The sequence below is a fragment of the Oxyura jamaicensis genome, chromosome 7 (genome assembly GCF_011077185.1).
Source record: "Oxyura jamaicensis isolate SHBP4307 breed ruddy duck chromosome 7, BPBGC_Ojam_1.0, whole genome shotgun sequence".
Lineage (NCBI taxonomy): Eukaryota > Metazoa > Chordata > Aves > Anseriformes > Anatidae > Oxyura > Oxyura jamaicensis.
The window spans coordinates 24,344,450-24,367,231 of record NC_048899.1 but is presented as its reverse complement, the minus strand read 5'-3'; the positions used below and the strand labels follow the sequence as shown (position 1 = coordinate 24,367,231).

General features: G+C 40.3%; 1 protein-coding gene across 2 annotated transcripts in view; it reads right to left on the bottom strand.

Moving 5' to 3' along the window:
- Positions 1-22,553, bottom strand: part of MYLK (myosin light chain kinase) — a 205,100-nt gene extending 182,547 nt beyond the window's left edge. Inside the window, exons 1-2 of one of the 2 annotated variants that reach the window (XM_035330846.1) lie at positions 22,381-22,553; positions 11,204-11,277 (exon numbers count right to left, since the gene is read on the bottom strand). The gene's annotated coding sequence lies outside the window, so the exon portion shown is untranslated. The remainder of the gene's footprint in view (positions 1-11,203; positions 11,278-22,380) is intronic. The other variant, XM_035330847.1, reaches the window with a different exon arrangement.
- Positions 22,554-22,782: the final 229 nt, after the last annotated feature.

The window sequence follows — 22,782 nt, the reverse complement described above, 5'->3', positions numbered from 1 at the left end:
AGGACATGAATTTAGATTTCCTTGAAGATCTCTCTCAAATCTAAGACATGACTTTTCAAAAGTCCCTGTCTACATGCTGTCTTAGAAATACATTCTAGACTAATATCGCAATATTCCTTGAATTCTTTAAGAACAAAACAGAGTGGCTATAGTTCCATCATTCCAAAATCACAATTTATCGTTTCACGTAAAAGTATTTTACAGCTACTGTGTGCAGTTGTAAGAACATGCATCCTTAGGCTCACAATATATAGCAGTAGATTAAGAGATGTAGGACATGATCGTTTCCATGGAAGATGGATATATAGAGATGGCTTTTTAGATCAGGAAAATAAATAAATAAATCAAAACAATGCCAAATGCCATTGTTTGCTGAGATCCAAGAAAGTTCAGAACAAGGCTGACAGAGACGGCTTCATACGCTTTAAGCAGAATGAGCTGTCCAAATTTTTAAACTATGAACCAGGACTCCAGACAGATGAAGATTTCATCTGTTTTGGGAGATGCTGTAAGAGGTCTTTATTTTACCCAGGGATGCTGTACAAACAGATGAAAGAAGGAAAACTATTAAACCAATAACATAACAGAGTTCCAGAAATGCTGGGTGGAAGGGATCTGTAGACATCCCTAATCCAACATCCCACTTGAAGCTGAACCACCACCAGACCAGAATAGCTTCAGCTTTTTCTAGTCAAGCCTTGAATACTTCCACAAACAGAGATGCCAGAAAAATTTCTGGGTCACTGATTGTAGTCCTGCACTACTCTCCTAGTGAGGAAGGTTTTCCTTGGGCTCAGTGTTAACCACCCAAGCTTCAACGTGTGGTCACTGCCCTTTGTTTTTCCATCTGCTACCACCGAGAAAAGCTTGGATGTTTGTTTGTAACTCCCCTTCAGGTAGTGGTAAGCTGCTATTTGATTGCCCCTGAGCCTCTTCTTTATCAGATTAAAGCCCAGCTTCTTCATTCTCTCCTTATAAGCATGCAGTTGTGGATGCCCCATCCCTGGAAGCATCCAAGGCCAGGCTGGATGGGGCTTTGGTCCACCTGGTCTTATGGGAGGTGTCGCTGCCCATGGCAGGGGGTTGGAACTGGGTGGTCTTTAAGTCCCTTCCAACCCAAACCATTCTGAGATTCTGTGCATGCCGGGCCTTTAACCACCTTTCCCTCGACCATCTCCACTTTCTTGTCAGCTTGCTGAGATGGGGCCCAAAAGCTGGGTGTGGCATTCCAGGGCACTCACCCCCAAGCCAAGTTGTGGGGAGCAAACAACTACGTTCAGGAACTTTGCACTCTTTGTCAAACACCACATGATTTATTTTGGCTCAACCATCAAGTTTCTCAAGGCCGTTGTAGAACAAAACTCCATCACAGAGTGTGCCAATACATACTGTCACCCAGTTTAGAGGCTTATTTTGTCACAGCATCTGCTCTGTGGATAACAGTGCTGAACAATGTTGGGAACAGTATTTCCCACAGCTTCCATTTCTGATTCTATAACCACCCTTCATACTGAGAAGACGTATAATATGTACTGATAAAATTTTTCTAAGTAAGGCAATTCTGTGGTGTACAGAGGTAAGACAGCTCAGTAGCAATATTACATATTAAATATTTGAAAATCTCCCACCTCAGTAGGAGACACTTCACAGTGAAATCTCTTTGAAAGGAAAGAGAGACTGAGGAGTAAATATTCAGTTTGCCATTCATTTTACATTCAATTTTATAGTAAATAAAATAGTATGGTATAAGATAGTATGGTATAAAACGACACCTCCCATTAAAAGCTGAATTTAGTTAGAAGTGTGACATTTTGCTTCCATGCATTTAGAAGAGGAATAACTTCTGCTCTGGTGCCTGTAATTTCCAGCCCACTGTTGAAATCAGAAATTTTGATGTAAGCTTTTTTTCTTCTATGGTAGGGGTGGGATGTGGAAAAGAGGAAGAATTTAATGCATATTCTCTGTTCTTTTGCTGACCGGAAGGGTTATGATTAAGAGAAAAATAAAGCAAGAAATACCTAAAAGCAGCTCTCATTACAAAGTATAAACAGAATATTCTGCAGAAACACCTATTTTAAAATGAACTCTCTCCCAAGTTCATTGTCATCATCGCAGTTTGTTAGATACCCTTATTTATGCTTTTACAGGACATTTGTACTAGCCTGTTTCCTTAACAAACCCAAACACAAAGTCTAACTAGAATAGTATGTTTAACTTAGCACATTTGTGCCAAGACACTGCGTTTTCACAATTATTTTTCTTCTCTCTGCCTCCGAGCACTTTTGGGATCCTTATTTGTCCTTACATTTGGGATCCTTTTTGTCCTTATAAAACAGCTATTGAATCACTATACAGAAAATTAATATCTTGCAATATGCATTCAAATCAGTTTAAAGGTGAAGTTTTGAGCCAACTGGTCAATTCTGGAAAAAAATAAAAAAAACATTCATCCATTCACCTCACTGAAGCTGAAATCCTTCCCTAGGTAATTCTCCCTAACACTAAAGGTCAGTAGATTCAATGAGTAAATAGTGTTTCCACTTCAAACTACTCGTGTTTTAGATGAAAACAGGCTAGTGATCAAATCCAGATTGGTGCAACTCCATTGACTTCATATGGTTTCAAACACTGGTAAGAATAGTCACAGTAATGATGAGCACCAGCTGATCCATCCAAAATAAGAAGCTGCTCAGATCTAAGTGAGAGTTGTCTAAACCTGGCCATTCTCATAAAAAATCAGCATTTTCATATTGCCCCAGTTTCCTATGCACTGAAGTCAAGCTTCTAAAGAAGCAGATACTGTTTTTCCACCCAATCTTTTTTCATCAATTTCTCTTCTTAATTGGTTGAATTATTCAGCCTATACCAAAAAGCTAAAGCAAGTCCAAGAACTGCTACAGTTTTATTCAAATAAAGACTGTATTTAATAAAGTGTATCGTAAGTTAGAGACATGACTGATATGCTTTCAACCTTAAAATATACACAATAGAGCTAAAAGTTATGGCTTTGTACTTATTTTCAGAGTACAATTAGGTAAGAAAAATCTGCAAAATGGCAATTTGGAGAAGAAAAAGGGAAGGAAGAACTCCAACACCAAAATATTTGTAACATTAAACAGGTTTTTTTTCTACCCAGAGCTTGACCCTGCTTTTCAAAGTGAAAAGCAAGAGTTATGAAAAAAGGTGATTCTTGCTGAATTTCTCAATGGATATAAAATGATTAGGAAAGTGGGAAACATGAAAGAGTAAGTCTGCTATGCTACACTCACACCAAGACCACCTTTGAGTAAATGGTTTGACTCCATCTTCTTATCAAAGGAGAGTAAATACAGACATGAAGGAACATGCGTATTTTAATCTCACTTGGTGTAAAGTCTTGTTTGCTTCAGTACAGGCAAGTGGGGGGGAAGTGTCTTTTTTTTTTTTTTTTTAACAGTCAAATGCAGTTTTTAATACCTCCAACAGTCAAAGTAAAAATGATTGCAGAGGGCATGTAAAACAGAAAGTGGAGTCAGAAGGAAGCAGTAGTCTGTCAAGCCATTTATTTGTCTAAACTCCTGTTTTTTTTTCCCAACACTTTTTTTTTTTTTTTTTCTTCCCATATTCATCTAGAGGAGAAAATCACTAAACAAACTATGGCCAGAATCCCCACTGGAAGGCTGGTATCTTCTATAGAGCTCAGCTGCAATGGTATTCATGTTCCTTAAGCCTCTGTTTGAACAATGTCACTATGGAAACAGGGCTGTGATGCCCTGCACCTTTATCAGGACTTCTCTATTTAAATTCTTTTCTTGAGTTTTTAACAAAGCCATTCACTGAACCTCAACTAATCCAAGATTCTGTTAGGAGTCTTGGGTTTTGTGGTTTGGTTCGGTTTGGTTTTTGTTTTCCACTACCCCATCGCTTGCAAAAGGTTCTCTCTTCCACTAATGCTGCCTGACAAGTTTTGTTTGTTTCATCTCTTCAGTTCCTAGCTCAAATTATTATGGCTGTATTTATTGTCAGACTCTATAATTTTTACTCCCCACCCCTCCCAATGACATAGTTTTCAATGAAAATTCCACTCATTCAACAGTAACTTTTTCATTTTGCTTTTAGCTGCCTGCATCTACATCAGATGTGCCTGAAAGCTCTCTCTGGAGAATTCTAAGGTTAGAGGTATAAAGGGTTACACCTCTGTAATACCAACAGTTTATCATTTCCAGATGCACAAGGAATCCCAAATCCCATGTTTACAAATTCCAAATATTAGAATACTTTTGGGGAACAGAGAACAGAAGGGGAGCTGTGAAGCTTCAGGGACACTTTACAGAAGTGAAAAAGGGCAAATCTGGGTTTACCCTCACTGCACCCAGATCTAGTGCATAGGCAAGAGGCATAGTGGTTTTGCAAACTAAGCAACTGCTGTAGCCTCTGCAGTATTAAGTGAAGCACGTGCTATAATCCTCCACCTAAGCAGATATGAGCCAAGCATTATTTAGCCTTAGAGTTTTTGTAATGATGCTCATGACTGCAATTTAAAGCAAGACTAGAAGAGGCATCCTACTTATGTGAAGTTTCTGGTACTTCCCAGTGTGGGGAAAGAAGGAGGAGTCTTACCAGCTTGCATGAGAGTTTTGGGAAGAGAAAAAAGGGAGTTATAAAATAATTGTGTTTTATTAGCTTACTATTTTGATCTTCTGAGTTGGCTGAAGAGAGGGTAACACAGTCGCCCAAGCCATGCTGTGGCTATCAGAGATCCCAAGAAGAGCTGGTATAAATACCAAGGCAATTGTGATCAACTGTCCAAACGAGCTTCACAATGAACTAATCAAAACCTTTATATGAGTTCCACTGAGACAAAGCAACTGGAAATATGTCAGTGTTTTGAGAAAAGGTAAACTGGAAAGAAAGCATAAAATTCAAGTATTTCCTCTCTTTTTAACTCCATTATTTCTGGACCTTCATTAGGCAAGCTGATGGAGGCAGGAGCAGCACAATTCACAAGCAATATTCACCAGGTTTCAGTTACTGTTTCACACAGAAGTCAGATGGGCTCTTTGGAATCTCACAGCAAGTCATTTCATTTCTTTCACACTGTCACTACTGCAAATGCGAATTTCCTTTACTCTTATCATAATATAGCAAGTAGTAACTTCCGTGAGGTGTAAAACATGACATACAGTGATAATAAATTCTAAATTATATTCTTCCTGATCCTTAAATAGTTTATTTTAGCTTGCTGAGGAACTAGTTTGATGACCAAGAAGAGGACCTGCATATCTAAACAAACCTTAGCTGTGCTTCAAGTTCTTAAATCAAAAAAAAAGAAATCAAATTCACATCATTTTCCATGCATTTAACCATTGGACAGCAGTCTCCTTTCCCATTTCCACACTGATCAGGTATTTGCAGTTCTAGTTGAGCCCATATCCAGGAGAACCATGGCAGAGCAGGTAAGCTCCTTGATCCCAAATACAGCATTAATCCCTGTAGAGTCATTACAAAAGCAGCACGGTTCACAGAGAACACATTTTTTTGGAGAGCTCCTCAGATACTGATATGCTAAATTCCACCAATGTTCAAGGAATATATATAGTTCTGAAAAGCGCTGCTACACACAGAAAGAAAGGTAGAGGCCAAACAATATACATACATTTATGCTTCATCTCTAGTGCACTATTGGCTCTTCTTATTATTATTTATTTTTAGGAACTACCAGATCTGGCACAAAATAAAATGTTTTGTTTTCTCTCCAACCCCCCCCCCCCCCCCCCATTCTCAAATTAATCATTCCTCATAAATCTTCTCTGGCAGCTACTACTCCACATCATCGTATCTTGCCGTTGTAAAGACTAAACACACTGCTGATTTCAAGGGACCTGGGACATAAAATGAATCCATAGCATGCTAACTTATTTTCTTGCCACCAAAGCACTTCCAGAAACCCTATGCATAAGGCCATTAGTGCCTTCAACCTCCTCTTGCTCAGATGGCAAAGGACCACAGCAAGAGTTCAGCTGTGCCTTTGGAAAGGAACAGTCCTACACCCAAAGGTGTCAGTCTTGCATTCTAATCGGGTTACCTTCCATGTATAAGTATCCTACTGGTTCATACTGTGTCTCACTCATATTAGTTTCCTAAACAGTTGGGTTTTAGTCCCACTTTTTTCTTACATAGCATACTTTTAATAGCTACCAGACCAAAACAAAACAAAACAACAAAGTCTGAGCAACAAGAGATTACCAGAAATGTCTCTGAGATAGCCAAAGACAGAAAAATCATAGGTAAAAAATAAACAGGGAACATATTTAGTTGAAAAATCAGAGGAATGCTCGCAAGTATGGTAAAGAAGCAACTTCCAACTATAGAAAGAAACTTAATTGCACTTAAAGATTAGAGTATGAAAGAGGTTGTATGACACAGCTATTTAAAAAAAAAGATAGGACAGGCCCTCCTGGACCACTGGGTCTCATTCCCTGAGAGGACAGTACCAGAGTTGGATACTTCTGTGTACCTCATTATCCTTTCCTTATGTCATGTTCTTCCCTCTGAAATTACTGAAAATTGTGCCTACATATCTGAGGGCAGATCTGGGCAATTTGCCTCTAGCCTCATACCACTGAATACACTTCCCTTCCTTCCTCCCTGCCCACAACTTTAACAATTAAGCTAGGAACATAAATATCTATTTCAGATTTCCTTGGTTAGGCAGACTAAGCCAAGATGCTCCCCTCCCCTCCCTAAACATCTATAGCAATGAATCCTTTTTGGAGTAATTTCTCCTGCTATGGAAGGCACTAGCCAATGACACTGATATGTATTTGCTCTAGTTTGGATTACAAAATGGAATTAATGTAGAGAGAAAGACATTGGTTGCTTCTGTACTCCCCAGGCTGCTGTGGGTCCCCAGAAAACAACTGAAGTGGTGAAATGAACTTGGAAGACTAATTTTCCTCAAGAGCTTTCTCACAGAAAGCTTTAGTGATTCTTCCACTAGAGATTGCTCACCAGACAGTTGCCATTAATTACTGCATGGGAGCATTTGGCCAGATGCACCCAAGACACAAATCACGCATTAGGGATTTAGTTGGTTTAGAACCATGGCAGAATGAGTTGGCTTTCTCCTGTTGTGTCTGTTATGCATTATTTCAAATTCCTATGGCATTTTTACTGGCCTGGTTGCAGATGGAAGCAGGTAGGACTCAGTAGTGAAGCTAACGAGGGCACAAACTGATTTTAAGTGAAGTAGGTAACTGGAGCATTTCCAAAACCATCAGCCTCTCCCTGCTACATTGCATACTACCAACCTAGAGGCCACAGCAAGTTCAAACCCACTGTTAAACCTGTGCATAATTGGAAGCCTCTGCTTCATGGGCTAGAAGAAAATTAATTTGATGATTAAGAGAAAAACAGAGTTAAAGCCTTGTTGGCACAAGTAGTAGTAGAACCAGCTGCCAGTTTTCTTGGAATGAGGAGGCACATTGCAATAAGAACCACATTTTCTGTCAGAAATCTCGGCCTCAGAGAACATTACTAGCAAGTTCTCTCTAACTTCATGGATTTATAGCATGGTCTGGCTCAGAACCACTCCAATTTCAGAGCTTCCTTGCAACAAAAAATGTTATTAAAGTTGGAAACTCTAGCCAAAGCTTTTTGTCCTGTAACAGTTTATCATCTCTCTCTCTCTTCCAGTGGTAAAAGAGCAAGAGTGCAATGGTCTCTCTAGGTTATATGTTAAAATAAGTGCAATAACATTTCAGAACTACAGAATCCACCTTCCAAAACATCCACTTTCTGTGCAAGTTGCAGGGAGCGCACTGGGTCCTGAGGTCAGCAAAATACATCATCTCATTCCATCATCATATGTTCTCTCATCAAAAGAGATCAACAGATGAGAAAGGAAGAAAAATATTGTGCCCAAACATAATCACAGGTAGGAACATACATTTATGTATTTGTGGTGTAGAACAGTAATGCAATGAAGGTGGAAGGAAAAAAATTTAAGGAATTTTCCATCTCATTCCATGCAAGTTATGATACATTAAACATATGTGCACTACTGTTTGCATGGAATACAGCTCATCCAGATATGCTTGAACTAGTTCAAAAATGAGTTACTGATGGTGAAAAAACAGCCTACAAATAGAGACTTCCCACTGAGTCCTGCTCCCCTCCCTTCACAGAAGGGTAGCATTTTTCTAGCATTAAAAGAACTCAGACATTAAGGAGTAACTGAGTTGTGACATTCTCAGTCTCCCATCTGATTCTTCTGCGCAGTGAGTCTTCACTTTATATATTGATAAATGGAATAAATACCCTTGTAAGGAAAAAGAGATTAGAGGCTAATCTTTGCTTTAACAATAAAAATAAGAAGCTGCTTCACAAACCATTTCAGCCTTGTGGGTTAAATGGAACCAGCTGTACATGCAGCCATCATGCAAACAAAACAATGTCGTCACTAAAAAGAAGCAATTTCTTGGCAGCACAAAAAAGTGGATAGGACACTGCAGTGGTGTCACAAAGTTTTAGGGTGCAAGGCCAGAAGATACAGTTCAGTCATTTATTTTGACCCACTGGATACTGTAAGCAATTCAATTTAACCCTCTCACATCCATACCGAAACTGATATTTTCTACCTGCATGAAGCACAAAATACAGAAAGATAAATCCTGAACAGCAGTGCCCAAACAATTTCTAACAGCTGTGGCCTGCTGCATTGACTGAACTCAGGTCTCTGAATTAAGTCCTATGAAATCCAGTATCTGCCCAAGAAACATGTCTGGGATTATCCCATAGATTCCACACACACAGGATACACTTAGCTTCAAAAAACAGCTCCCTGCTGACTGAAGGAGGAACAGGTATTACAGGGTCTTAAGTCTCTGGTAGCAATATAGATATCACATCCTTTTACTGTATTACTCTATAGACTCCAATAAATCTACAGAATTCAGTTTACCACAAGGCTACTGTATTTCAGAGAAATGGACCCAATGACTGGTATTTATTTGCTGAGACAAAGTCCATAAAAAAAGAAAAAAAAAATCCATACTATTCCCCTTCATGACCACAAAGATGACAACTTGTTGCCAACCTGCCTGCCAGGAAACCAGCTGGAAGCAATATCACTACCACAATCTATAGGCATCAATCCAATGCATTAATCAGGTCAGAGTTCAATAACTGCCAGCATCTTGAAGAACTGGAAAGGATAAAGCTGTGGTAATAAGGCACAGTCAAGATCAATCCCCAGGGTCTAGTTAGTTGTTCTTCCCCTCCTTTGTTTTCTTCCTATTTTTCCTTTCGAAAACATCCAGCATTAGTATTTTTCTTCCAGTGTTTGGGTTAAAATTCACCAATTCAACTTCGAAGTGCAAGCAAGGCCTCCCAGTTTATCTGACGCACAACACATGTAATGGAAAACATCTACTGCTTTGCTGAAGGAAAAGGTCCTCTCACACATAAGCCAGAAAAAGGCACAGACTTCTGCTTTAACAGTGGAGGTATCCAGATAATCCCTTAAAAGGACATTGAAATAGTCTGAAGAGAATTAAGTGGGCTATGACAATAATCCAGAGATTAGAAAAAATACATACTTCCGTTTACTATAAACAACTACAAAAAAGTACAAAGTTCATTTTAAAATGCCTACAAGGATTTTTACCACAGAAGGCAGAAGTACTTTCTGAGGGAAAAGACTAGTCGTCTCAGGTTTGAAAGTTATCTTGGAGAGAGTCATATCAAAATCCAGGGGCTGGAAACTGAAGCTGCAGAAATCTAAATTTTAGAGTGAATTTCTTCTAAAGCATGAGGAAAGGTTACAAATCAGAGAGGAGAGGAAAAAAAAAAAAAGTGTTGCATATGATTGCATATGATTTTGGTCCCCTTTCATTCTCTTGAATAATAATAAAAAAGGTGTTTTTGTGGATTATATGTTTAAACAACAGAAGTTAATAAGCATGTTACAAGACTAATGAAAAGACACTGGCTTCTGAAAAGCAAGGAGTAAGAGCAGAAAGACTGCAAATCCATCTAGATTAAAGAAACACAGAAATCACAAAGATGCAATTTTTATCAGTTCAGTAGAGTTCTCCAATTTAAAAAAAATAAAAATAAAAATCACCTCACTGGAAGTAAGCTGTTCATTATCTAGCACAAAGCCCTTTGGGGGCAGTGACAAGGTCTTCCTCAGTGTTTGCACAAGAGCTGGCATAACACAACTCAAAGTTAATCGTTGTACTACGTAACTGTATAATGCAGAAAGGAGCAGTCAGCCCTTGTTCTGAAATGAAGTTAACCAGAACTGTTCAAAATAACTGCATCATGTCCTGACAGTGAACCTAAATTCTGGTTTTGTTTTCACAAGTTGAGATTCAATATTTGTCAAACAGTTCAACAAAGCTTTTTATTTTTCTCATAAGCTCATTTTTTAGTTTCCAGAAGTCTTTCTGCCTCCTATAAACCTGGAAACTTTGCAGAGAAGATTTTCAATAAAGCACATTCAAGTTCTCTCATTTGAGGATGGAGAAGAGTGAATAACTTTGTCATATGGAACTGGCAAGAAACAGGGAATAAATGCAATAATTTTAAAGGGTGATTTAAAAATCTTATTTATTTTTCAGGGTATAAACTGGGAATGGTAGCGAGTAATAGCTTCATGCTTGGTTTGTAAGCATCTAAAATCTTCTTGGTCTGCAAATGGGGTGGAATAGCTATGGATAATTAGAAATCAGAGTTTACCTCTGAAAACTATTTTTACATCAAATCTCTTAATGTGGATGAAATAATTATTTTTTATTAAGTACATATTTTGAGCTAATTAATCCAGCTGAGCCAACAGAGTTAATAATATTGCAATCCCAGGGAAAAATCTTAGAGACTCACAGAGAACTAGGAACAAAAATCGACCCAAAATATATTCCACACTACAATAATTCTCCAATGAGTCACAAAAATTTTGCATATGAAGCATATATTTTAAAGGTAAGAACCTAAGATTTTGATGAAAGTTGAACATTCAAGTGTGTACACTTGCATTTAAAAGTGATGCCTCTGCTCCTCCCACCCCCTCGGTACATTAAGGTAAACCTAGACTAAGCCTATTATAGGTAATGTAAGTGTACCACTCACAGATTTTATCCACTGAACTACTAAATTGATTTTAGCTAGAGTAAAACAAATTTGCATTCAGATATGGACTCTGAAGAATCACATTGCTTACCTTTTTCTCAGGCCTTAGAGAAGTCCTTTCAAGCTCCTTCCCTTCTGGTCCTTCTCTGTAAAGTGTTTTGAAATCTAGTGATGAAAGCAATAAGAACTATGTATTTGACCACAGCATTTGAAAAACATTCTAGTAGAAATCCTACAAATAATTCACATTAAAGAAGATATTTTACAGTTAGAAAAACATAAATGATTATGCTATTGAAATTATCAATACCTAAATATCAGACTAATGAAGGTTAGCCACCTAAACACACAAGTCTGACTGTAAAAAAATAAATAAAATCTAGATAACAAGGAAAATCCTTCTGAAGCCTAGCACTGAGAATAAATCCATAGCCTAATAAGTCCACAGAGGCCAATGATCACAAAAGTTCCTGACAGCCACTGAAATTTCATTTGATGAGAAATTCACGAGAACGGATTCATCAGACACTACTGCAAGTACTCTGCATCATGAAGTCCAGTTCCTCTTTATGACAGGCAACTGTTTCACTTAACATCATTTCCCTTGCACATATTACAATGAAATGATGAGATACAGGTTTTCACCACAGATGTTATTCCAGTCAGCTTTGATGAAGAAATTGCTCTGGACAATTTCACCCCGGCCCCCCAGTAACTTTTAAAGTATACAACTCTTCTTCATTTTTTAGTTGCTGGTGTGATGGGGAACTCCTGCAACTCATCAGCAGAGTCATCTATACACATCATTGCCCCAAGTTCACACAGAGGCAGCATGTACATTTCCAACAGCTCTCTGCTCCAGACAGACATGTAGTAGGCTTGAATCCAAGGCCTTCAACAGGAAAGCACAAACATATAGCTGGATCTGGAGAAAGACTGGTCCCGTACTCGTAGGTTAAGTAAAGACTCAAAAAGACAAGCTCTGCAGATTTAGGTGAGACTATTTATAGAATGTAAGGTGATTGCAAAAGCAGGGGACAGGACGTGGTCCAGAAAAATGCATACAGCACAGAGAACACAGCACTAGGCTATTCATCTGTCTAGGTGTTATTGGTTAATATTAGCTTTGACTAGCTAAGCAATATTAATTAACAATAATTTGTTTGCATATCTCCTATCAATGCTGGAGTGTGCCTGTAAGAGGAGCAGCTCTTCAAAGTGCATCTGTAGAGAATATACAAACTCTTTCTACATGACTTCATCAATGCTTGCACATGCTTTATGGAAGCAAGACAATCTTCTGGTTAACTGCACAGAACTGAATATAAACACACTTCAGCTCTTGTAAACGTGCCTACTGAGACCTCTCAAATAACCTCAGGGCATCCTCCTTCAGGTTTTTTCTATGTCTGAAGAATTGAAAGAGCAAGGCTCTTTCTGGATGTCTTAAGAGCAGGGGGGATAAATTTTATGAAACCCCGGGCTAGAATGTGTACAAATGCAAAGATTTGTACATCACTGCATATACTATGTGTATGCAAAATGGAATACATGTAGTTCCATTAGTTCCCCAAATAACTTTGTGCCTCTCAATTTTAATAGATTGTTTCCACATTATTGATCATCATTCTAGATCCATATCCAGTGCAAAAGACACTTCTAGGTATATGGAACAACGCAAACCAGAGAAAGCTATAAAGGCTACCTGCTAGGCAACATACACACACACACAAAAGTGACCGAATGAAAAACAGTTATTTTCCAAATCCCACAATGCTGGAATAAGGCTGTACTTACTGAATATTACATCTAAATAGGGAATATTTGCTAACACAGCAGGTTACAAGCTTCTGGAACTTGCTTTCATGGGAGGCAGTAAAGGCAAAGGGTGTCCATAGGTTCAAAAAGGGATTAAAGAAACTCCTGGACAACAGGTCCATAAATATACAGTTAAAGGACTAAATGGGTATGGATCCTAACATTGTTAACACAAGAACTGTGGGAAGTAGAAAGGCAGGGAGAGAAGTGATATCAAACAGTAGCTGTTCAAGAATCTAAGAATACTGTACCTTTTAAGTAGCTGTTTAAGAATACCATCTTTGAAGATGGTAAGTTATTTTTATCTTATAAAGACATTTAATCAGCAAAGCTGTATTTCCTGTCCTGTACGTGAAATATAAGGACAGACAGAAAAAATACCTCACAAGAAGTGTTATTATAGTGAGTTTGTCTTCTGGACAATAGAGCTTTTGTTTTGAGGTTCAATTTATTTCCTCATTATTTTTAACTCCTATAGTTTTAAAAGAAATTTTTTTTTTTTGATTCTTTGGGGAAAAAATGCTACACAGATCAAATATTAGACAAAGATCTCTCTTGTGCCTGGTCTTGACATAATCTACCTCAAAATTTTGTGGTTGTAATAAAACCAGCTAGAAAGGAATGAGCACTGGAAAGTTTTATAGAGAATTCCATTCATCACAGAACAGGTAATGGGCATGAAGAGACAAGAAACACCATTGGCATTTTTATCCTTTTTAATTTTGTGAGAAGTAAGCTATATTACTACAGTTTCTTACACCGATATCAATAAACACGCATCTCTAATATGTACGGTACGGTACGTACAGAATGTACGGTACATCCCATACATTCAGGATCCTTCACAGTGCTCACACTCTGATGAATGACCACACCAAGCTCAAAGCAGATTACCTTCATTGTCAAGCAAACTAGAGAGTTAGAGAAAAACAAATCCAAGAGATGCTATTTGGAGAACCAACAAAACAGTGTCCCTAAAGGGTACACTGTAATGCCAAGTACTAAATGTACTTACACATTCATGTTTACTTTTTGCCACCTCAGACAAAACAAAAAGGATAAAGTGGTAAAGAGATTGCAGTTAAAGAATATCACTTTAAATCTAAGGTCAAGACCACATGTGGAGAAATTATTTTACCTGGAAAACTATTTGAACATCCCTGGCTTTCTGTCCTGGCTGTCAAGATGCCATGCAAGTCATTAACGTGTACAAACTCACTTTCTGGATGTCACTGTGTCAGTGAGCCTCCACTTCTGTTCAGGCTAACTAGGACAGCTGATTTGGTCTCCATTTTTCAAAGCCCCCAACTATAGCTTGGAAATGACTTGGAAAAGAAGTATAACTTCTGAGTTTCAGAGCAGATAAGAGCTAAATAGATTGAATGAGGCCTAAATGGTTTACAAGTCATCTGAGATGAACTAGATATTGGCACAAGCTGAGGTAAAACGAAGGAGCAATACCTCAGCTGACTAAACTTAAAAGCATTTGAAGCTTCTGAAGCATTTATCAGTGAGTAGCCCAGTAGAAATGCCATGTTCAGGCTGACTTGAACTCGTGTCTTGAGCAAAACTCCCCATGAGTTAAAATAAAATTTTGGTCCAACAAATAGGGGCTGAGGCAAAATGGAGCGACTGCCTCTGAGCCTGCCCAGGCACGTGCTCAGGCCTGCCATGTCCGCAGGGCAGGACAAGGCCCTGCCGCCTCACGTGACCCCCATCTTGAGGGGATCGCCTCACTGGACACTCACTGCCACCCGTCAGTCCCCTCTTTATTCACCTCTCTCACACACAACACTGTAAGGGGCAGGTATGAGTGCCAGGGTGGAGGCTGTGAGCTGCTTCAAACTGTTGCCAGATGGTTCTGGTGGGCTCTAGCACTGGGGCAGCCTAGTGGGGAAAGGCCACCAGAACCCAGCTGTGGCGCCAAAATGTCTGTGAGCGTGAGGGTGTGCAGTCTCCAGCTTTTGAGATGTTCAACACTGTATTGATTGGCAAAAAATAGTAAATAAAATTCAAAATTCCCTGACTTAAGCCTTTTTTTTTTTTTTTTTTTTTTTTTTTTTTTTTTTTGCCAGCAACACAGAGTTTTCTTGCCACGAACTCTCCAGCAAGAGTACATGCTGTTCAGGCACATCCCTGACCAGGGAACAGCACAGCACACACCCTGTGGCCCTCCAGGAATGCTGGCTTTTGGACTTCAAAAACCCACAGCCATCTTCCATTCAAATGTGTTCACTCCACTCATGAGCATGGACATTTTCAGAGCAACATGAAAAATTTCTGTACTGAGGAGGAACAGGGAAAAGAGTAGGAAGAAGAAAGGAAAATGAAGAAGAAACAAAGCACCTTTCACCACTCCCTTGTCTGTGAGAAAGATGCATCGAGGCATGCACAGACACATAAGCCAGGATCTCGTCCTAAAAAAACTGCTTGATGAATGCTCATATATTTGCTCGCCTCTTACTGATACCAGTTCAGTCAGCAGCAACTACCTCCAGCTGGTTTCAAGTTACAGCCCAGGGAAGCAGTGCCATAAAATTCTTCACAGCCACCCAAACCATTACTCTTCTATTTTCTGCCATTTGGGGTCATCACACCCCCTCTGGAAAGCTTAGAGGTATGATACCACCACAGGCATCTTCACAGAGAGCCTGACAATGGTGTATTATGAGGCTTGTTGTAACATCCTTTCAATATCCTTAAGGTCCAGTGATTTAGAGAAGAGAGCCTTTTGTGTCTCCTGTCAGTTCCAGGAAGCTCCTGTCACTGGCATGGAGACTGCCTACGGAAAAGAGCTACTAAATAGACCAGTTAAAAGAATATAGGCCCAGTTTAACCCCCATGTTACTGAAAACCATGAATGCTGCAGCTCCGTTGAGGTCAGAGGAATGGCACTGCTCTGAAGCTGGGGGTGAGACACCCATAAACCAGCTGTTACATTTCAAAGTCAGGGCTCCCTGTGCGATGGTCTCACAGGCTCTGCAGGAGATACATCCCCTGAGGCCACCACAGCTAGAACAGGGACGTTTAAAGGAGGGCTGCGTGTACACAAACGGATCCCACTGATCTAACCCACAACAAAGACCAAACTTACACTGCATAAAATAGAAATAAAGGGTTTCTCACCTCCAGAGCTGGGCTGGACTTGAACTAGTGATGTGGAGGCCTAGCAACATGTTCAGACATGTAGCATTTACATAATATATTTCTCTTCTTTCACCAAAGGAAAGGGAAACTTATGGCCATAGAAAGGATTGAGAGAAAATAACTTGAGTAAAGAAGGCTTTATTTATTTATTTATTTTTCCAGATTTCTCTTTCATTTATATTTTAAACACAGTCTGGTGATTGCTTTTGTTCTTTAACTCTTCTTTTGACACAAACAAGTGTATGAGACCATACTGACAGTAGTTCCCTGACTTGGACTTTACAAGTGTTTCTTACTGAACACGCCCTCACATTTGTTCTCAGAATCACAAAATCTCCCGAGTTGGAAGGGACCCACAAAGATCATTGAGTGCAACTTCCTTCAGAGTCAGGCTATTAATCCTTGTTCAGATGACATGGTCAGTGATTTTTTATTTTATTTTTAAATATTACATTGATTCCAAATACATGACATAAAATAAAAGAAAACCCAGTACTTTTACTTCAGTATTTAACACTGCTTACATCATTATAAGGAGTTTATGGAATTATATGCTTATTTCATTAAGAATCGATCAACTTCCTAAGACTTAACGGTGCAGAAAACATGATTGAACAGCTACAGATCTTTTAGAGTGGGATATTGAATTTGGCATCCTGTTATTTGTAGTGCACATTTACTCAGTAAATGATGTTGTGACTGTCACTTAGTAGATATCGAAAGCCTCATGTCCATGTCCCAGTTTGTTTATATATCAGTTAATACTTTGCACTATGAGTATTCATCAGTTCATAGCACTTCAGAGAAAAGCATCACCTTGAAATAAAATACAATGTCCTGATCAGAACTAGAGAGCTGGTAGCTGCAGCTCTTGTGACCAAAGCTGTCTTCAAAACATAACTCTGCTAAGCCTTAGAAGCAGACAGGAAACTCGCAATACTGCCAGGCAGATAAGAACAGCTAATTCCCCAAATGGGGATCCTTTCGTTATTTGGGACATTTCAGAAAGTGCCTAGGCCAGACCAAGTACCAACCTGTGCCTCTCTCTAGCCACTCAAATCCTGACCCTCTTTGTGAGAACATTGGCAACTCACTTGGTCCTTGGTCTCCCCATCACTGACTTGTCCCTTATTATTTTGCTGAGGCTAACACTCAGGATAGTAATCTTTGTTACTTGGCTGTCTTTCCCACCAGAAGTTGGATTGCACCATTCTACAGCGTACATAAAGCCTCTTGGAATGAAACTACAGGTCTGGTGGTCAGATTGTCTTCGACTACACAGTCCCTGTATTATTTTGGATACACCTTTCTGTCTGTTCAGATATCATCCTGCTGCTCTGCAAATGCGCCAAAACACAAGGGAGCTGTAGAATACCAGAAAAAGCAGCAAAAGGATAATCCAGAGTGATGATCTTAACCTGTTGTGCAGCAATTAAAAATACATTGCACTGGGTGTGCAAAAACAGCACTCACCATCACATGCTTCCCTCAGCCTGAAGGCCGCAGCTTCAGACCATCTGTGGGCTCTCAACAACTTGTGATATTTCACGAAAAAAGAAGATCAAAGAGGCAACTACATTATCTCTTCTTTCTCTCACAGGTTATATCTTCAACATTCAAACAGAATATATGGTCTGTTTTAATCCTTTCTGGATGAAGCAAATTACTGAAAACGTCCCTCAGGATTCAGAATCCTGCAGTACATCAGCTGCATCACACAGACCTTAGAAATGCCTTTGGTGCTAAGAATGCTGTACATAAAAACATTTCAGCCATACGTGCCATAAGCTGGACATGTTTTTGGCAAGTGAGTAAATTTAATCCAATTACAGCAGAGGTGATGAGGTCAAGCTGACTCAGTGAAGAATCACCAGCAAGATTGTCCTCAAAACACAAGACACTGCAGCTTGCTGGACTGATTGAGAGAGCTGACACACTGTAGTGAAGTTAAGCAATGCTCAGACTCGTTATAACAAAGATAAGTGCCAAGAAAGTGCTTTGTGCCAACAAGCAGAAGAGGAAAGGGATTCAGCAAGAACACACTTTGTAAAGCACACTGTAATCCTAAGCACTTAATTGCCTTTGGCAAGAGCTGCATCCCGTTGCTCTCTCAGAAGTCGTTTTATCTGCAACTTGATGCTCACAGCTACAGAAGTGAATGGAGTGGGGGAGGAGGAGAAACTGGGGAAACAGTGAGAGAACTATAGCTAAGAGTCCTTGCTAAGCTACCAAAGCAAAAACATATAAAATACCATTGTGGTATGATCTACACATCCATCAATCTGGAGAGCTCCCTTAGAAGCAAACAAAGAGTGACTTGCATCCAAGCTCTTAAATCACCTACAGAAGAAGGGAAATCTGTTGTGGAGTTACACACCTGTATTTATATTTAGTATTTATGTAGGAGTGGCCTCATTTCCAGACATTCTGAATGAGCCTATTTAGGTGGTTGCAAACTTGAAGTTATAGTCAAAGTTTGTTTCTTTTCCCTGCCTCTGCTTATAATGCAGCACTCACAAATATTTTACAATATGTTAATGCCAACTCATTGTTCCCACATAGATGGAAGACTCGAAGGTAAATAATGCACCAAGCCTCTTTAATTAAATAAGGAGTTTGGGGGAGGAGTTTCTGCAGACCCTTTTAAATTTTAAAGCCTGCCAACAGGATGAACAAAAGGTAGATTAGGCTCACATGATAAATCCCAGTAAACCTGAAAAGCCTTTGTTAATAAGTCACTAAAGGAAATTTTTTTTCTTAGAATTTCTGCTCACCAGAAGCGAGAGTTAAGATTATTCTAGTGTGTTTAGTCTCCAGCAGCATTAAATGGGTATATGCCTCATGGAGCTCTAATCTCCTCATTTGTATAGAGCTCAATTCTCCTTTCATTCTTACTAAAGAAGAACCCATTATTTCTAGCTTTTATATAGGAAGCAGCTGCTGCAACTCAGGAGGCAAAAAACGTTTATGAAATCAGTCAAGTCTCCCAGGAAAATTAAAGTGGCACTCTAATCAGCTTTCTGTTTCCAGTTCTTTAATAGCAGCAGAGATACAAGTGCATTTTCATTTCATTTTGGTATTTCTTTCATGTAGCAGGTTGCAAATGATCCTTTCAAGTTTCCATTCATAAATTAGTGTTCAGTAGCTTGTCCACAGAGCCAAACAGCATGTTAGCCTGGCAATTAGTACACTCTTCTGTTTGTAGAGAAGCTTAATGAAGACATTATTAGAGACAGACCTTGCTGTAGCACTTTCAACAGACCCCTTACAATTGCTCAGGAAAGATACAGATTTTAGCAAAACGCATACTGTAATCACAGACAATTTAGATAACATTAAATTTGGCAGAGGGCTGGCTTATATATAAAAGAAAAAAAAAAAAAAAGTCTGGGGTCTGTCCTACCTGGATTCATCTGGTTTCACTAATAAATCCTGTTCGGCACCACAAAGCACTATAATCATCTCTCTTCTCTGTCATGAAATGCTAAAGTCCAAATAGCACATGTAATCCTAATGTACATCACGGACGGATTTCCATCAGTGAAAGGGATTAAGGCAGCTGTGCAAGGCTTGCTAAGATCCTTTCTGGAACTCTGGATGCCACTGTGGTCATTTGGGCTCAGAAAAATATTGTAGGTAAATAAATAAACAATATCTGCTGCAACAGGTGTAGCTACACCTTGCAATAACAATCAGAGGAAGGGAATCCTACTTTCCACAGGGAGGTTAGAAATGAATAATCTAGCAACAAAGACAGAAGAGGATATTAACCAGCCATGGAAAATAAATAAATAAAAATAAAAAACAAACACCACCATTATCTTTGTTACAAACCTCCTAACTCATACCTGTGGAATACAGTTTGGGAAAACTATTGAGTACAGCTCTGAACAGGGCAAAAGCAAACAACTCCAACATGTTTTAGTATGAATTTGACAAAATTTCAAAAAGGAGGTGAGTCTTTCTGCAAAATCAGGATTAAATGGTTCAGGATCACTTGATGCTCAGCTCTGAACCCAAAGTGCATAGGAGAGTCCAGCCACCACAGACTGTGGCTCCCTGTTCTCCAGAGGTCCTACCAGTAACTTCATCCATCTGCCTGCATGGTTGTCACAAAGAGAGCTTCTGAGCACACTTTCCAGATTTAGAAATCCACAACTTTGAGGCATAGCACTTGAAGCAGCTCTGAACTGTATTTACATCTGCATTTTGTTTTAGGAGAGCTCTGAAAGTAATTTGTAACTGTTGGTTTGTAGCCTAATACAGTGCTTTTGGCCTGCATAATGATATCGGTATGGATTTTGTTTGACTGTAAAAACAGGATCATCGCCCAGAGGAAGTCCTTATGGTCTTAAAGGAGGAGGAGGCAGAATAGAATAACAGAGCAAAAACCAGTGAAGAATCATGCATCTATACAATTTAACTTAAGCAAATGATAATGCATAATCACTGCTTATTCCAAACTTAATAAATTTACTTTCAACATTATACAAGAAAATCAACAGAACTTCACTGATTTATTTCCTTCATCCTCCTTTGTACCACGTAGCAAGGCAACTGAAGTTACGGAGAGATGCTTGCAACAGCAGAGTATCAGATTTCAAACTTCCTTTGCAGCAGACCTTTTAAGATTTCCCTACAAGACCAATAAAAATTGGGTCAGTGATATTAACTAGTGAGAGCCTCCCACATATATAGAAAATCCTAGCTGTGATATATGTCAAACCAGGCATGTTCTTCTGTTCGTGTCTCCCTAAAGAGGTTAAATGCCATTAACATATCACACGTCAGCACAGTACGTGGCTGCTCCTCTGGTGGTTAAAATACTCCTCCTACACTCCGATGACTTCTGGTGGTAGAACACTTGTCCTGCGGGGCTGGAATGCAAAGTGCTAAGGACGAGTGCAACATAGATGTATTACGGAGACGTGTTACAACGAGCACCATGTACCAAAACTACAGCTCAGACAGCTGCTAGCCTGTGTCACTGCACAAGAATTGCATCATGAAGAACCAGAAAATGCTGTGGATATATGCTAGATGAAAATGACCAGTTCATGCCATCTGACAGTTATTAGTAAATATACAATTCTGGTTTAAAAACAGAAGACTCCTAAAGTGTGCTGTAAGAGCCTAGTTCCAGGAACATCTCTGCAAATGCGAAGTTTCACAGGAAGACGTGTGCCATATTTGGCAAATAATAATGCAAGTCATTAGGAAAAAATAAAGACATGTGAAGGAAATAGGGGGAGGGAGATAGTCCCTCACTTTGGGATTTAAAATGTGAGAAGAACGACTCCTTCCCTAATAGCGTCACGGACAGAAATTGTATTTCCAGCACTCCAATAAGAGAGGGCATCATCTGGGAGGGGTGTGTGGTGTCTTAGTAGGGAACACACCTTCTGCATGTCATGCAACTCCTTGCTCACCCTCCATAGGGCTCAATACTTGGGAACATCTGAAGTAAGATGTGTGGAGCCAGGCATTTGCATTCATCCTTTCAGCCATTCCTTTTGTGGAGAGCATAATCTGAGCTTCAAAACACTTGATTCAATTTCCCAAGTCTGGGAGAATTATCCCCATGGATTTGCTTTGCAGAAAACTGGGCTGGGGCTAAAAAGCATATTCAAGCTGCAAAGGAAGGGAAAGGTTCCCTGTCTTTTTGTCCCTGATCTCCAGCCCCTGCTATGCTACCCCCTTCTAGCCTGAGTGCAGGGAACAGTGCCAGGCCAGTATCCAGATGTGCACATACAGGAAAGAGCGTTAAATAGCGAAACATTTTATTATTATTATTATTATTATTTTTATGGCATAGCAGTCCCCAAAAGCACATTGCCCCATAGTGCGAAGGCAGCATGCACAGCAGTGATTCCACCTCCTCCCCTCTCCCAAGTTAATGATTTAAAGCTTTCATCTCCTTCCCTCATCCTCACACATTGCACTTTAGTGGTGTCACCGGGATTTATCCTTTCCTAAGACAGTAAGAGAGTTGTGTGACATAGCGCAAAGTACTGTGAGAGGAGCAGAATTTTTAAAAAAATTGAAAAGAAAAGCGGAGAAAAAAGAGAGAAAACCCAACACACTTTGAAGCACGAGAGACCTAGCTGCGCGGTGCAGGAACATTTCAGCGTGCCTCCACACATGCACCCTGGCATTTGAAAGGCTCCTCAGTCCAAGCAGAGCCCCAGAGCCCAACCTCGCAGCCTCTCCTGCAAACGCTTCTCCTGCCCGAGCCCCCGCTACCTGCCACCGGGGACCGACAGAACTGCTCCAAACCGTGCACAAAAGATGCCCAGTACTTACAGCCCGGCTCGCCCGCTCTCTGCTCAGCGTGCCCCGGGGAGGGGAGCCCGAGGTGAGCGCTTGTCCCAGCGGCAGGCCCCCGGGAGAGCCGGGGGGGTGGGCGGCAGCCGCACCGAGCCCCCACCCGCCGGGGTCCCGCGGCTCCGCCGCTCCCAGCCCGGCATCTGCCTGCCCGCTTCCCCCGGAGGGGCAGGTCTGCCTCCTCCTCCCCGCCTACCTCCGGCACCCCCGGGCTTGCTTTCACCCGGCGATGCCCGGCGTCCCCCCGCCCCCGGGCTTCCCCTCCGCGGCTCGGCACCGGGAACCGCCACCCGCCCCCTTCCCCAGCCCCCCCCCCCCCCCCCCCCCCCCCCCCCGCCCTCGTCCTCCCCCATCCCGGGGGAAGCGGTGCCCGGAGGAGAT